Consider the following 11,832-nt stretch of genomic DNA (forward strand, 5'->3'; position numbering starts at 1 on the left):
GTACAATCCCATTAATATATTTGGGATCTAAGGGCTTCTCTGCACCAGGAAATTAAACAGATATTTTAGTTGACAATTGCAAGGATGAATTCCAATTTCAATTTAGGGGTTTAAATACCTCACATTAGTCTATATTTTTGCATTTCTGATCACCTCTTTAGCTGATCTATACAAAACACTGCCCAAGTCTGCCCATGAATTGATTTATACACTAGAAATAAATAAAATTGTTTCTTGCAATTTCTCATTTGACTCCAAGTTCCTCTAAAGTTCTTTCACAGACTCCCCTTATCTTGATTAATCATCCACATTAATGTAGTTGCAAGAGGAATTCAGCAAAATGAGGCCCTGCATGTCCAAGGCCAGCTCAAATTTATTCTCATGGATTAAACCAAAGTTCCCTAAATATGCATCAAAACCTTGATGAGCTGCCAGTAGATTAAATTATCCTGCCTGAAAAAAAATTGTTTGCCTGAACAGGAAAGTCAGGTATTACCTAGGCTGAAGCCAGCTGATTCATTTTAAAACACAAAATATATCCAGTTCCAGAAGAAATGAAGCTGACAAAAGGATGTGGGCAATAATCCTAAATCTGTCAAGTGACACAAGATGTAGAGTCTGCTTCTGCAAAGCCAAATGGATGAACAGCAAGATAAGGCATTGGTGTAAGCCCTGCAAGCCCAGCCTTGCAAGCAACTCCAAGCACCTGCTGAGAGCAGAGCTCCACAAGCTGTCCTGCAGGTTACACTCAGTCTTAGCACTCATCCTGCCTTCACCAGGCTTGCCTGGGAGCTGGGAACAAGCGCCTGAGCCAGCCAGGTCTGCAGAAGCTCAGAGTGGAGCAGAGGCAGCAAAGTGTTCTCACAAGAGCCCTGTCAGTGTCCACCACCAGCCTGGGGAATTACTGAATCTACCCACGGCAGCAGCTGCAGACCCTCCTTGGCTTGGTGCTGTGCTCCCTAAAAACACTTCATAGACGGCAGGGTGACAGCAGAGAAGCCACAGAAGCGCAGGAGTGCAGAGCTGCTGTTTGCTTACAAACACACCATCAATGTCAAGTGCAAACATGCTCTTCTGGAAGGCAGCAAACCCAAGCTGGGTGCTCGTTCAGGTATTTGGAATCCTCCTTCAGGAAGAGGGCACCTCCTCAATGTCTCTCTTCAGCTGTTACTAACCTGTTATTACCCTCTGGCCATGAGCACGCAGAGCTGCTGCTGGCAGTGCAGGCTCCTGAGCGACACTGGCCCGGAGCTTCGCACGTGTGACCGCAGGACAGCCCTGTCACACCTGAGCGACACCAACCCGCCCTGCTCAGTGCCGCTAAGGGCGATGTGGAACAAGCCTGCCTTTATCTCTGACCTCTCGGTGCTGAAGCAGCTATAATAAAGCAAAGACAGAGATGGCTACAGCAGCACAGATAAAGCTGCGCTTAACAGACACTAAACTGCTCCGTAACACAGGAGACCTGAACACAGCTTTCATCAATAAGCATCAGATATAGAAACTGCATTTTCAACAGAGCAAAACCAGTTCTAGCATTACTCCAGCAAGAGTAATGCCAGTCACTGCTGCGGGAGCTGCACTGTGCTCTAAAGCAGGAACACTGATTCCCTCTGAGCTAGTCAGCTTTGCACCGGCAGCGGCTCGGCGGCCAGCACGGGGAGGAGTTACAGGGCGCAAAAGGATGGGTGCATGTGAGTGCCCGGAGTCAGGGATGGGTGCCCGTGGGTATCCGGTGCCAGGGATGGGTGCCCGTGGGTGCCCGGAGCCGGCGGTACCCCCGCCGGGCCCCCTGCCCTCACCTTGCCGCTGGGCGCCATGGCGCTGGTGCCGGGACGCGGTGCGTCGCGCTCAGCGCTCCGCCCGCCCCACGTCCCCCCGGGAACACGGCGGCGGCGCCTCGCGTTCCGCGGCGGGGACAGCGCCGCCTAGCGGCGGACGGGGACTCGGGCGGGGCCGCTGCCGGCGCTGCCGGTTCGGGACCGGCTGAGGGGAAAGCTCAGGTGGGCACGGCCGGGCTATGGGAGAGGGGAGATCTCCCTTCCCTCATCTTTTTCCTCCGGGCTTCTCGCAGCCCTCCCTCCAAGTGCCACATCTCGCAGGCGTGGCTGTCAGTTTAGCCGCAGTTCGGGCGGAGCGTAGCCCAGGACAAGCCCGAGGTAGGTGAATGGGGTCCCTGAGGAGAGGAGGGTCCAGGGCAGGTGTCAGGGGCCCTTCTGTCCTGCCCTACAGCACCTCCCGATGGGTTACATCCCATCCCTCGCCCATGCCGATGTAACCCCGGCTGGAGGTGGGCAAGCCCAGCCCCACAGGCACTCACTTGTCCCCCACCAGCAGCACTGGGGAGACAATAGGGAGGGTTAAAGCTGGAATACTCGTGGGTTGAAGTAACGACAGTATAATAAGAAAAACAAGAGCCATGCACACCAGCAAAGCAAACCAAGGCATTAATTCACTGCTTCCCCAGGACAGGCAGGGCTTCAGCCATCTCCAGGAGAGCAGGGCCGCAGCACGTGTAATGGTAGCTATGGCCAAATTTCCACACTCCAAACAGCCCCTCTTCTTCCTCCTCCTCCTCTCCCCTTTATATACTGTCATGTTATATGGTCTGGAATACCCCTTTGGTCAGCTGGGGTCAGCTGTCCCAGCTGCATCACTCCCAACTCTGTTGGAGCATGGCCATACAAAAAGCAGAACAGGCCTTGGCTCTGTAAGCTCTGCTCAGCAATAACAAAAACACCTCTGCATTGTCAACCCTGTGTTGAGCACAAACCCAAAACACATCCCCATACCCAGTGGTGTGAAGAACATTAGCTCTATCCCAGCCAAACCCAGCACATCACCCCAAAGGGGATGTCTCCAGGGCTCCCCAGCCTCCATGGCACCCCAGAATCCCGCAGGACACAGCCTGCTGGGGAGCAGCCATTCCCCTTCACCACTGGAACAGGGATTTCAGCTGCCCAAAGCATCCCAAAGGTACATTCTGCCTGTGTATCACCAGTGGGTCAGGATTGTTTCATTAAACACTGGCACAACACTAGCTTTGTCCCACCATTCACAACAGAGAGAATTTCTGAACCACATTGCATCCAGGCTGTTTGATCAAACTGGAACCCACTGATTTTAAGAATTCCTAGTAAAATAGATGCTATATCAGGTATATCTTGGTGTCCATTGGCTATGAAATCATTAGAGATATATGAGAATGGCAAGTATTTCATCACATGTATTTAGTACTTCTTGTTCTGCATTACCTTCCCTGTATCCTTTGAGGGTGTCATTACCATTACCAGTGAAAGTGTTTTTCACTTCTAGGTATATCTCAAAACCCATATATTACCTATAATTATTCTCAAAACAGAGCTCCAAGTGGGGATACTAGTGTAGCTACAAAAGAGTAAATCTTACATGAACACTTCAAAAATCTTGTACCAGAAGACGACCCTACAAACACAAGTATTTCCTTTTTATACTGAGTGATGTCTGAAGACAAAAATCCCCTTTCCCTCCTTACTACATTGCCATGCTTTGGGAATACTGGTAATTGAGGGATTCTCTCTTCAAAGCACTTTGCATATCAAAGGAACAGAGCAGCTTGGCAATGTGACAAACATTTTAGGGAAAACCGGTAGACAAAAAATCCCAGTCAGCTACTGCCAGAGAAAATCTTGCATTGTCTTCCTAAATGTCTCTAAGGAGATTTCAGATTAATCAGCCAAGGAAATCAGGCTGCTTGCTATCATTATTATTATTCCTGATGTTATCTTAGTCCAAAAGCCCTCCCTTGGGCTCACAAGCAGGCAAACCCCACTCCAGCTGATTTCCAGCAGAGCTTGAATTCCAGGCACAAGACAGGAGATGTGCACACACAGAAGGGAAGAATAGAGAAACAAGAACTCATCAATTTAATCAGCAATAGCTTTTCACACACCAGCAGAAAAGCATTTTGCAAGGCATCATGATGAATGAACATTTTATTTTTATGCTGGGGTTGGAAAGTAAAACCTCAGCCCTGACTGCTGGAACAGAATATTGACATAAACCCCTTCTCTCTGACTCCTAGATTTGACATGAAAGCTGAATCCCAGGCTTTGGTCCAAGCTCTTGCAGCTAGAGCTGTAATTGCAGACATTACTTAGGGAAACCCACCTTGGGCCAGAACTGGGAACCTCTGATTGCAGAAGGTTTGTATGGCCAGCCCTGGTACCAGTATCACATTTCCTTACAAAGTCTGAGTACAACTAAAGACAACCTGTAACCATGAAACTCAATCTGTGATATTCCTGTCCTTTAGCTCTCAATCTGACATAAATGGGGGCTTTTAGCTCTCTGGCAGAATACACAAACAACAAACCAAAACATTTCTACCTCACACCTTCACGCTGCCAAATTCTTCAGAGCTGTTTCCACCATTCAAAGGAAAACTGGCTAATCATTCCTGAAACAAACCTTAATCCACATTTCCTTTTCCCTTTGCAAGTCTGAACAGAGCTCCATCATTGGTAATCATCAAATCTGACTAATCAACTCCATCTGGGGCACCAGGGCTTTGTTAGCCTGGATGAAGATTTGAGAATCTTTGCTTGTGAAAGCATGAAAAAAAAAAAAAAAAAAAAGCTGTGATTAATTGTTTATTTCTCTTGTACAGAATGCCAGTCTCTGGGTATAAATAATAAATATATGACATCTCAGAGGACTCAGGATCCAGAGTGATCAGCTGTAATCTCATTCACACCAAAGTGTGTCCCACCTCAGTGTCAGTGAGGTTTTCACTCATTGCTCTGCTCATTCCTTGTTTGGTTAATTCCCCCCCAGACCAAGCCTGGATGAAGTAAGCACACTCCTGGGACAGCAATGAATGGTTGCTTTGTGCTTAACTTCTCAATGCCTTTACAAGGCAGCAATGAAAATGGCTTCCCTGGTTTTTACAAGAGGGAATGTATTTCCCAGAGAGTTACAGCTGAGACCCAGCTGCTTATGGCATCTCTGAGCAAATGTAAATGGTTTAAATGTAAAAGTTGCAAGATGACTTGGCCTTTCTCCCTCTTTACCCACAGGGTAAGACTTTGGACAAATGCCTGGTGGAAAGATGAATACCATAGCCATCTGGGATCTAGCCCAATAGCTTTATTGAAATGGATACATAAAGCAGAATTTTCTACAGAAAAATAGAATTAACTTTGCAATCATTACCTATTGTTTGCCTGGGATGATACATAAAAGTGGGTGCTAACTGCAAACTGAGGAATTATGAACTGAATTTTCCACATATAAACAAAGCAGGGCAAACACACTGTGACACCAATCAGCTTTGTATTTCCATCAGTACAAGCTGGGCAGCAGGCTGGAAGACAAAGTAGATGGGAAATTGGCACCCAAAACAAAGCAGAGCTTGGAAGCACATGTGTTAGCAGCCTCCTACACTGGGCTTTGTGAGGTGTGTTGTTGTCTTCTCCCAAGAGGTCTTTCCAAACACCTGCTTGAAAGCACATGCCAAAACTGTGGTGCAGACCAACACTAGTATTTATTGTGTCTGTTGGTGATTTCTGATGGTCCTTCCCAAGGGATGCCAACCTCACTCACAGTGTTTGCTTAGTTGCTTCTGTGGAATACACCTGCAGGGAAAAGATCCACTCTCTAAAGCAAAACTGGTCTTTGGCTTTGAGGTTCAGCTCCAAGTCCACAGGGCTTGTTCTCTGTCTGTGACTCAACAACATTTGGCACATTAAAAACTGTGCCTTTAATAAACTGGAAAATAGCTTCTAAAGAATCCTTTGAGGGATTTAACAGTTTTCATCTCTTGGTCTATCTGCTTTGTCCATTTTCATTTAAGTTCATGCAATGCAAAGAAATGAGCCTCTTAGGAAACAAAGACATTACTGCAGCAGGAAAATTAGCAAAATAGGAAAGATTATACCACACCATCCAACCTTGCATGAAAACACAAAAGAAAAACATAGGAAGGAGAGGCAATGAGTAAAGAGGGTATATTGACTCAGGGTTTGTCCTGCCAGGCACATTTCAGTACAGGGGCTACTGAATAGTGGCAAATGGATCACAGCTGATAAACTACTTCAAAGCAGCACACCCAGACCTCCTAATCCCATAGGACTGCAGAGGAGAAATGGCTCTTCAAATTCCTCAGCATGGAGCTGAGAGACAAAGGCTCCATGTTTGCAGTTCCTCTCCCACTGGGGTGTCACTGTTGCTTTCCCTTGTCACTGCCCCCTGCCCCAGCTGCTGAATTTACAGCTTTGTCTTTCCCTTCTCCAGATTATGCAGTAATTACACATTTCTCAGGCAGAAAAAAACCCCCTTCCACTGGCTGCTGTACACCAGCAGAGGCCTTATCAAGTACCACAGAGAGGGAAGGCATGAAATCACAGGCCAGCAGTTTACAGCCCATTTTCCCCCCATGTGGATTTTTACCTTTTCCTCACTGTCATGGAGTCACACTTGAGAATCACACTCTTCTGTAGCTTGCCTGTTCTGTCCTGCAGAATTGCTGCCCATCCAGTAGTTCTTCCACCTGCTGGTTTTTATTCCCAATGAATTAAATGGCATGGATGTCTCACTAGTTGAATCCTGGATTCTTTCCTCTTCCAATCCATTTATGAAATTGCAACAATAATTTTTTTTTTAGTTCTTATCTTCTTAGCCATGGTGCCCCTCATTCTGATGACACGTCCAGATTTCATAAGAACTGTTTTGTCTTCAGCCAGGTCATAAAAGGACACTGCACAACACAAGATGGCCAGTCCTGGGAATAACCACTGGGCACAGCTTAAAATATATCACTCTACCTGCTTTTGCAACTATTTTTTCAGGCACCAAAATGCACAACACTTCCCAGCCTGCTCAGGAGAATGTAATTTAAAACAGCATCCAAGCCTCACTAAATAAAATAAGGAAGGTGGGAGGATGATTTAACAACATTTGTCCTTAAATCCCCCTGGTTTTCCTTTTATTTATTATGCTCTGAGTATCTACTAAAGGTTTAATTATTTGCTACACTACTTGCCACTCTCTAGAACCCAGAGAGCCTCTAACTCCCTGACACCTTTGCCCTCTCTCATCCCTTTTTAAAGTAGATACTATATTTGTAATCTCATACATGACTTTCAAGGGAAATCATTAAAGCTTGCTTTGGCCAGTTTCATATTTGCCTTGGATGGAATTCACCTGGCTCAGCTGATTTGAAAACATCTCCACTGCAAAAGCTCTGACATTTCCTGTTTTATCTCTAATCACTTTTTGCTGCTGATGTTAATTGTGTTGCTGCCTGATTGCAGATGACCTTTGTAAATGGACAGTCTTCCACAGCTGTCAATTATTTAATTAGCTCAAAAGGCAGAAACATATGCTGTGGGTCCAAAGGTTTCATCCCAGCTGAATCTCATGTAACTGTCAGGAGGAGACTATTTAATGTAATTTCATTTTTTAAATTTATTTGTTTTTCTGTAAGAAGTAAAGAGAATATTAAAGTTGCAAAAGTCCAGCTCCAAAATAACAGGAAGTTCTGACATTAATGTTTCTTTTCCAACCTTAACCAAGTATTTCTCTAGGCTGTGATACAGATTCAACTACAGGACCGGGTACTTTTTGACAATGTCATAATCTATTTCAATATATATTGGGATAAAGTTAGGGCTATGTACTGAAGGAGTCATGAGAACTCTTGCCTCATTTGTTCCAAAAATTTGGAGGCAGAGAGTGAAAGAGGAAATTCTTATGATTATGGTAACTAAATGGCACTATAAGAAGTAAAGTCTGGTTTTGTTCAGCAGATTGGCAGTAATCTGATATAGGTATCACTTGAACCAAGTCCCTCACCAGTAACCACTGGTTGTGTGAATCACATTTTCTTAGTGCTCAGTTTGAGATATGTCAGATCTGCATAAATGTTGAGCACTCACAGGCATTTGTGAATGGAGCTTCACTTTCAAAACAGAAAATGTAGGGGGATAGAATATAAGGCAGTATAGAATATAATCTTATCCCCTAAACAGTTGCAGCTGGGTTAGTTATTAAAGATTAGGAGCAGGCTTAATTTTAACAGGCCACAGCTGTAGCCAACAAGAAGAGTGTTATAAAAGAGTGGATTGGTGGGTTGAGGGAACTGCAGTCAGATGGCTGCTGTGAGGGCAAGGAAGAGTCAGTGCCTAGAGGAGCTGCCTACAAGAAACATCAAGGAGGTATGAAACTCTACCAATATAGAACCCTTGTAATGTAATGATAACAATCTCTTGCACTATAATGAAAACAAGAAAGTGCCTCGTTATGTTAAATGTTCGAAAAAAATTATCTGCAAGGCGCAGCTCAGAGGAGCACTGAGCTTTTTTAGACTTTTGTATATTTTAAAATATTGTGCTTTTTGTTGTCGCATGTTATTGGAAAAACAAAAACCCAAAAGTATTTTTGAGAAGAATGTATACATTACAGTGGTATGTATTATTGAGAGATTGCTTTGTGCAATCTGTGAAAGTGGGGTTTGACCACACTCTCAAGCATAAGGACAAACTAAAATGCTGTATTTGCTTCTCACTAAACATTCTCCTATGGCCCACTGTATAAGCCTGGCATGCCAGAGAAAGAGTAGCATGCCATCCTGAGGATGAAGATGGTTCCAGATTGCAGACCTATGAGGAACAGGAAGGAAGGGTAGGATTTGTTTTGTATTCATATATTAAGAATTAGCATGACATAAGTTCTTAGTATTTCCATTGCAATTTCATCCAGACCTCTCTGGATGCATTTCTAAAGCAGAGAGAAGTACTGCAGTGGCCTTTTATCCCCATTTTTCAGTTCAGCCGCTGGAGGGCAACGTGATCCCAGACACCAGGCAGAGGCAGCTCTGTAGCCCGCCGAAGTAGGGAGCGTCACCCAGCAAGCACTGCCGCACTGGAGATGAATTTCTGCGCATTAATCTGGCAGAAATTAGGTAATAACAGCAGCAAGAAACCACGTACTCTTGCATTTTACCTTTGGTTTAGGATTGCTTCATGAGTTCTAAATCCGTGGATTAGCCAAAGGATTTCTGCAGGCAGTGATGCAAGAGCCACTCAGCCTGGTATCACAAGTGGCTAAGTATTTCCCACTGCTAGGTAACTGAAAAGCCCCAGACATGTGTCTGCAGTGGAAACAACTCTGGCAGACTTTTCTGGATTAGTTGTTAAATCTGTTATAACAAATTATTTGTTTATTACGTTTTGTAGGGCTATCTGCATATGTAGGGTCTGGTTTTCTTTCAAACAAATAGAAATAGTTGGGCTCAACTGAACTCCAGAGCACCTGGGTTCCTGGAGAAGACCAGAGAGATCATGTCAGGTATATGTGCTTTGGGGAAAGCAACAGCCCAGCAAAAGTGCATCAAATAGTGTTTGGAAAAATGTTAAAGCCAGCGTCTTATTAAGAGGTGGTAAGTACCGAGTGGTTGCTGCTGTTTCAGCTGGGGTTGTGGCAGAAGCAGAATCTCATCCATCTCGTTCTCCCGGCGCCCTTTGTGTGGCAGCCTGTATCACACCGCTGCCTGTGCAGTGCCTTTGTTGGCAGCCATGAGCGCTGCAGCTGTGTTTGCCCGGGCTCTGCAAAGCGCTTTCATGCAGCAGATTGTTCAGGACAAGCGAGCTGGGATAACTCACTGCGTGAAGGATTTGCTTAGCAGATGCACACGGATAAGCCTTTAGTATCCTCCCCTTTAGTTTCATTCTGCCCTCACCAGCATCGTGCGTGTTTGCATGCACACACACACAGGGGCTGGCTAATAATCTAATTTAATCCTTGCAGCACAGGATTTTGTTCCTTATCCATTCAACTGTGGGAAGGGATTAGGAATCTTCAGCTGCCAAACAAGGCTCTTTCTGAGCTGAGAGGATCCCATTTTAAATTTCTATCTGTTTGCCTGCACCTGGAAGCAGATTGAATCAGACTGAAAGGATGAAATTTTGGATCTTTTGAAAAATATTTGCTTTAATTGCACTTTCAAAATGGAGCATTGCAGCATTGAGGAGGGGACGTCATGTTTTAATTCTTATGAGTTCCCTGTGCTTTGAGGGACAAAGCAGCCATGTGAAGGAGGGAGCTTATATTTGAGAGGAAAGAAGGGATTAGGTTTAGTTTCTGTTTGTGTAAATTGATGTTAACCCATTACACTAGCAGATATGTGACAGTGTAGAGGCAGGGGACGAATAATTTCAAGTTTTCCCTGTCAGTTATTTTATTGTTTCATAGAAATTCCTTGGAAGGAAGTCATCAAGATGACAATGAGTTCTGCAGGTTTCTTTTTGTAGTAGACATTCAAGACAGACCTTTAATTTTTTATAATGTTCTATTGAAATAAATGGCAAATTTAGCCAACAAAACAGACTTGGTTTTAGGGTGGAACTGGAGCCTCAGAGCAATCCTGCTGTAATCATGGGGCTGGCTGAAGTCACCACCATGATGTGAGACTTTTGCCTTGGAGCCTGTTTCAACATTAGAGTCCATTGCTCCAGCGGTGTTTAATCGCATTAGAGACAAGCCAGTGCTGTAATCACTGTGAGTCACTGAAGGCAGCTCCACCAACACACATTTAGGGAGAACTGAGCCACCATTGTCAGTGACACTGTGTGCCTTGGGATGATACTGCTCATTATAGTAAATATTTCACTTTTTTTCTTTACTACATGGAGATGCTACGAATTATTTCTGCTCCTTTCTTAGGTCACAGAGGAGCTCATTTGAATAAATTAATGAAGGTTAAAATTGCTTGTGTTTATTAATTCTGCATGCCATTTTTCTGTGGATAAAATGTTAAGGAAAATCGCCATTATCATGGAAGGATATTCTAGTAATTGCCTGTAATTATAAGGGCATCTCACTACAAATACATTTAAGTACATCATTAGAAACTGACACTTTGATACTTCAGGACAAGATTGTATTTTAGAAAGAAAGACTGAATAAAATGCATGCTCTCCTTAGGCTGACTACCCCAGGAGCTGTTGGATTCATGCCCAGCACTGGCACTATAAAAACCATTCCCTTTATTTATGATATTTGGGGTGTTCAGATCACAACTGCAGGTTATTCAGATAATCAGGCTAGAATAAATTAAACTATATTTGTGTTATATCCTAATGAGCTGGTTTGCTGGTGTTTTGTAGTAGAAATAATTGATTCTCTTACCTTATCACTGTAGGAGCAGAAAGAATTTGGCATATATATGAAGATAGTCTAAGGCACCTTCAAATATACTTGTCTTAATGTACATCAGTGCTGGAGGAACTTGTAATAAAACATGCTCTGGGGGAACATGTTGCCTGGGAAGTGGGGATTTATCCTATTTGCAGGCAGAATAGACTATCAAAATCAGTAGTTATTCTTTTTTATCTTGTAAAGCTAAGTGTGTACCTGGAAGAAATGGCTGGGACAAGGAGATCACATCTAAGATTTGTATCTGAAGGGGCCCCAGGTCAAATTTATCCATGGAATATCTAATTTCAGTGGATACAAACCACAATGGATTTTAGCTGCTGTACTCTGGGAATAAGGTTCTATGTTTTAGCATGCTAAAAGCAAGGGCATTTTTATAACATGGGAAAAATGCATTGTTGGGCTGACTCAGGCATTCTCTGTATTTTAATGCATTCTGACAGACTTCAGCTACTGTGTAATGACATGAGATTAGGAGAACTGCAAGTTAATGGAACTGGGTGAGCAGGGGGATACATGACAGACCCTCAAGCCTCATTTCTCTGGGCTGCTTGTTTGTATGCAATCACACTTCACCTGTTATGTGGAAGGATGCTTTGGGGATTTTTCTGCCCCCTGGTAATTTACCTGGACCTAACA

General features: G+C 44.2%; 2 protein-coding genes across 2 annotated transcripts in view; one reads left to right on the top strand and one right to left on the bottom strand.

Annotated features, from left to right (window-relative positions):
* Window positions 1-6,714, bottom strand: part of XRCC5 (X-ray repair cross complementing 5) — a 53,873-nt gene extending 47,159 nt beyond the window's left edge. Inside the window, exon 1 of the mRNA XM_059476333.1 lies at window positions 6,430-6,714. The gene's annotated coding sequence lies outside the window, so the exon portion shown is untranslated. The remainder of the gene's footprint in view (window positions 1-6,429) is intronic.
* Window positions 6,715-8,139: 1,425 nt separating this feature from the next.
* PECR (peroxisomal trans-2-enoyl-CoA reductase) overlaps window positions 8,140-11,832 on the top strand; it is a 40,031-nt gene continuing 36,338 nt past the window's right edge. The window contains exon 1 of the mRNA XM_059476481.1: window positions 8,140-8,195. The gene's annotated coding sequence lies outside the window, so the exon portion shown is untranslated. The remainder of the gene's footprint in view (window positions 8,196-11,832) is intronic.

The sequence above is a fragment of the Ammospiza nelsoni genome, chromosome 7, assembly GCF_027579445.1.
Source record: "Ammospiza nelsoni isolate bAmmNel1 chromosome 7, bAmmNel1.pri, whole genome shotgun sequence".
In the NCBI taxonomy this organism is placed as follows: domain Eukaryota; kingdom Metazoa; phylum Chordata; class Aves; order Passeriformes; family Passerellidae; genus Ammospiza; species Ammospiza nelsoni.